Source organism: Sarcophilus harrisii, chromosome 2 (genome assembly GCF_902635505.1).
Source record: "Sarcophilus harrisii chromosome 2, mSarHar1.11, whole genome shotgun sequence".
Taxonomy (NCBI): Eukaryota; Metazoa; Chordata; class Mammalia; order Dasyuromorphia; family Dasyuridae; genus Sarcophilus; species Sarcophilus harrisii.
In genome coordinates this window covers 457,203,632-457,208,664 of record NC_045427.1, presented here as the reverse complement: position 1 = coordinate 457,208,664, position 5,033 = coordinate 457,203,632, and the positions used below count along the sequence as shown (strand labels likewise).

The 5,033-nt window shown below is 42.1% G+C and overlaps 1 long non-coding RNA gene across 1 annotated transcript in view; it reads left to right on the top strand.

Moving 5' to 3' along the window:
• LOC116421750 overlaps positions 1 to 4,537 on the top strand; it is a 4,647-nt gene extending 110 nt beyond the window's left edge. Inside the window, exons 1-4 of the long non-coding RNA XR_004232257.1 lie at positions 1 to 599; positions 2,427 to 2,465; positions 3,538 to 3,577; positions 3,732 to 4,537. The exon at positions 1 to 599 is cut by the window's left edge and continues 110 nt beyond it. This is a non-coding gene — a long non-coding RNA (uncharacterized LOC116421750). The remainder of the gene's footprint in view (positions 600 to 2,426; positions 2,466 to 3,537; positions 3,578 to 3,731) is intronic.
• The last annotated feature ends 496 nt before the right edge of the window (positions 4,538 to 5,033 follow it).

Genomic DNA, 5,033 nt, shown 5'->3' with positions numbered 1-5,033 from the left:
TTGTAAGCATCCATAGGACAGCTCTCTAGCAAGCTGACCTTGACAGCAAACAGGATAAATAAACCTTCAATTTACTCCCCCCTCCCACTCAAGGCAAGACCAGTGGATCCCTGTGGAACCTTCACCTGTCCGCATCGTTCAACTGCCTGCAACTTTGAACAGCCGCATATCTGCAGCTTCCCAGGTTCAGTGACAAACACCATCTAACAGAAGAGGTTTCTGAAAAGTCAAAGTCAATAGTGTTTCCATTGAAAATTTAATGCTGGTTCCATCTTTGCCCATCATTCTTCCCACTGTTGCATGTGTCCCAAGAGGCACTTCAAGCAAAAGTACTCGTCCATAACAGGTAATGACGGGGCATTTAATGATACTGTCCAGAGTGATCCAACCTATGGAAAGTAATGTGCACTCATGTACCCGATAAGCAGAGCTGAATGTACGAGAGACACGCTATCTATCGTTCACAGGACTGTCACCAGATACAATGTGACATATACTCTGCCATGGGAGGCATCTGCCTCCCCCTTCTCCCTAAGCAGCAGAAGGAAGGGAGCATCCTCTGAACGGAGCACCGAAGTGTTAAGGGAATTCAGTAAAAGGTAGGATGGTAACATAGCCCTAATTAAGTATTCACAGCCTCTTTAATACTTCAGTGCTCTTGGATTCGCTACTAAAATCTGTGAATTATACCTCATTGAAGAATGCCCTTAATCGACTCTGACATGTTTTATTGGAGGCAGAAAAAATGTTTCAGTATGATAGATAAGGTTAAAAATGTTACTACTCTGATCATTTACTCTGGTGCCTGGGAAAAAAAGAAAAGGAAAGAGCAGGAGGAAGAAGAGGAGAAATGAAAGAAGGAGGGGGAGGAAAGACAAAAAGGAAGGGGGAAATAGTCTAGAGCCAAAAACTATTTCCATCCTTCATCCGAGGCAATTGGGAAAAGAAAGCCTTGTCTGACAGCCCATTTTAGCTGATGGGACAAAGTGCACATTTTCAATTCTCTGACAAAGTTATGTTGTTTATGTAGATAAGGGGGAGAAACAACGGGAACATTTCTGTAGCGTGCCATAAGGAAGGGAATTTGACTTTAAGCAGCAAAGTAACTCGAACCCAGACATAGTATAGTCCAAGCCACGAAAATTATCCTTTATAGCTTCAGACCAAATAATGGATAGAGCACTTCTCTCTTGTAATCACAGTGAAACGTTGCCAAACAGCCCCATCACACGACTAAGAAGAGCCACGTGACATCCCCACAAGTGCAAAAATAGTTCTTCTCCTTAGTATTACCCCCAAAGATGTTTTAATAAGAAACATGAAAACCTACCCAATTAGGGAAGCTTTTGAGAAGCTGGTTTTTCATGGTAGCATTGATCCTCTCCTTGCCCCTAGACTAAAGTGAATACTGTGGACCACAGAGGTACAAATCCCAACTCCCCAGAGTTCCAAATATCCTCCGCATTAACTAGGCTCTGATGCAGCCTGGACAGTTAGACACAGGGTGGTGACTTTGTCAATCTCCACATTTCCAACTTCCTCCACAGTTCGTCACATTCCGACAGGTACGACATGCAGCAATTAGATTCAAATGCTCACACACATCACCCTCTCCAGGGTAAATGAATGATCCTCCCATTTGGGGAGTATACTGGAGTCAGGGTTTCTCTTCCTACTGAAGGAATACAAGTGTTTGCATCCAGCTGCATTCTCAATATTTCCTCTACAAAACCTAAAAATTTCCCAGTCCCCCACCAAGGGAATGCTGTGTCATTTTTGTTTTGGGGAGTATTTTTTTTTGTTTGATTTGTTTGTTTTGTCCTTAGTGGGGAGATGAAGCCATGGCATGCAGGTGAGTTGGATTTAGGTAGGAAGAGCTGTGCGAGGTCACCTGCCTCACTTTCCCCTCCACACTCTTCTGGGTCCAGGAGCCAGACATAGAGCAGGACTACTTGGGATGACCCTGGACGAAATGGGAGATCTTGGACTTTTTAAGCTCAGGTCTTTAACAGGTCTCAATTTGACTGAGGTCCTACTCATTCAGTGATTAAAGATACTCAACTGTCACATAGCACATTGTTTTGGATTTCCATAATGCCCTGAGTATGTCATCCTATGCCCTACCAGTGGTCCTCAAACTTTTGTTCTCAATATCTTTCTCCTATTAAAAATGATTGAGGATCTATAGTTTTTGTTTATGTGGTTTATAGTTATAGATATTGATCACATTAAAAATAAAAACTAATTATGAATTTGTAAACTCTCTGAAAGGATTTCAGAGATTCCCAGGATGCTCTGGACCAGACTTTGAGAATCACTGCCCTAAACCTATCTACTTTTGCATCTCAGCCCCTACCAGACAGTCAACTCCAGGACCACAAAGGCTAGGTCTTAACTAAATTCTGAATCTTCTGCTTCTCCTACAGCGATGTTCTGTATACAGACGACAGTTAATAAATGTTGAGGTAATGGTTGTTAAGAATTATTTAACATTCCCCAGCTTAATTCCTTTAGTTTGATTATTCTCTCCCTTCCTACCAAAAAGTCATTTCTTCCTTCTCTAATATTCAATTTATGTTTCCAAAATCTCAATCTCTACTTATATGGTATTTGACTGTAGAATCATAGACTTAGAGCTAGAATGGATCTGAAAGATCCTCTAGTCCAACCCCTAGAATTTCACATATGGGGAAACTGAGGCCTGGAGAGAATAAATGATTTCCAAAAGTCACACAGGTACAAAGTGGCAGAACCTAGACTAGAACTCTTGTCCTCTGACTCCAATATCATGCCTTTTTCCTCTACAAGTGAGGATGGTCAAATTCAAGATACCAGCATGTATTATGGGGGAAATGCCCTAAAAGTTAAAAAAACTATAGTTCTAGTCCTGATTCTACCACTAGCACCTTACTAGGGCAACTATGCTATGGTCCCCAAGAGGAACCATTTTCTCTCTTTTAGCCTCAGTTTTCATATCTCTAAGAATGATATTGTGTCCAGAGGAAAGCAATCAAGAGAGCAAAGGGTTTTGAATCCATGTCATATAAAAATCATGCAGTTAAATGAACTGCAAATGCTTTGGTGGAAAAAGAGAAGACTAAGAGGGATATAATAGCTATATTCAAAAGAATTCAAAATGCTGTCATGTAAGTCAGGAGTTAGATTTGTTCTATCTTTTCTCCAAAGAGCAGAACCAAGATCAATAAGTACAAGTTGCCAGGAGGAAAGGAAGGGAAGGAGGAAGGAAAAAGGAAGGAAAAGAGCAAGGAAGAGGAGGAGGGAGGAAGGAAAGAAAGAAGAAAGGAAAGAAGAAAGGAAGGAAGGAAGGAAGGAAGGAAGGAAGGAAGGAAGGAAGGAAGGAAGGAAGGAAGAGAGGGAGAGAGGGAGGGAGGGAGGGAGGGAGGGAGGAAGGAAGGAAGGAAGGAAGTAAAGAAAGAAAGAAAATTAGATTTGATATCAGAAAAAGCTATCTAATATTTAGAACTGTAAAAAGATAGAATTGGTCTCAAAAAAAAGTAATGGGTTCTCCTTCCTTAGGCATCTTCAAGCACAGACTGGAGGACCACTCACTTCTCAGGTGTGTTATAATATGAATTTCTCTCTTGTATGGGTTGGGCTGGATGGCCACTGAGAGTTTTTCCAGTTCATTCTGTGATTCCATGATTTAGTATTTGATCATCTCTATGGGCCTTTCTGATTCTAACATCCTTTAACTACCCCTATTTTTACAGACTCCAGCCCTCTGCCATCTAGGCTCCTGACTGTTCCCTGCCTTGACGTGTCAGAAGTGCAGCTACATATAGTCATTTTCCATGGGAAAGCAATGAACAGCCTTTCAAGCAGGTTTGTTCTCCAGACTGATCCCAGCTCAGAATGAGCTGAAATGAAATGAAAACCCAGCTCAGAGAAAGCCTCTAACCCCAACAAGAGCCTGCTTACCTATGGAAGGCGGTACTTCAACAGGAGGGATGGAGAAGGGAAAAGAGTGAGCTATGTTTTTCACATACCTAAAATTCATTTCCCCCCAAATTCACTAGGCCAGGTGTCACATCAAATTTCATCTGCCATTGGACTGTGTGACCCAGCATGAAGCGTCACAGCACATCAGCCAAAGGAAACTTGACACCATGTCATCTTTTTGAAAACTGCTCTGGCTGGGAATTCGTGATTATCACAAACGAGGCAGCTTTCTGACCTTGATTTGGTAGTGGTTGGGGGTGGGGAAGTACGCTTGTTAGAAGGGAGGTGGCTAACCAGTTAAAGAGGATATTTTGTTGTCTGCTGCTGGTGATTTCCACCTTGGGAACTAACAAATGGGTAGGTATTTGAAACTTAAATATGTTTATGGCAAAAGTATTGACCATAAGCAACCAGCACCAAATAGTTCTTCTACTGATCTGCAGACAACTGTCATCATCACAGACAGATGGATAGATGGATGGATAGATAGATAGACAGACAATAGAATCAAAAATAGAGATTTGATATAGGTATAAAAGAAAAATCTGTTTATATCTCTCTATCTCTGTTTCTTCTCTGTCTCTATCTGCTCTGTTTCTGTCTCTGTCTCTATGTGTGTGTGTCTCTTTCTCAATGTCTCTGCCTCTCTGTGTGTCTCTCTGTCTCTGTGTGTCTCTGTGTCTCACCCTGCGAGGGTCTCTGTCTGTCTCTGTTCCTGTCTCTCTCTGTCTCTGCCTCTCTATTTCTCTTTTCTCTGTCTCTGTTTCTCTGTATCTCTCTCTGTCTCTATCTGCTCTGTTTCTATCTCTGTCTCTTTGTGTATCTCTCTCTGTTTCTGTCTCTGTCTTCATGTATGAGTGTCTCTTTCTCAATGCCTCTGTCCTTCTATGTGTCTCTGTGTCTCATCCTTCAAGGGTCTCTATCTCTGTCTGTCTCTCTGTCTCTGTCTGTCTCTGTCTGTCTCTCTCTGTCTCTGTCTGTCTCTCTGTCTGTCTGTCTCTCTCTCTGTCTCTCTGTCTCTCTCTCTCTCCCTCTTCTCTCTCTCTCCCTCTCTCTCTCTCCTCTGTTTCTCT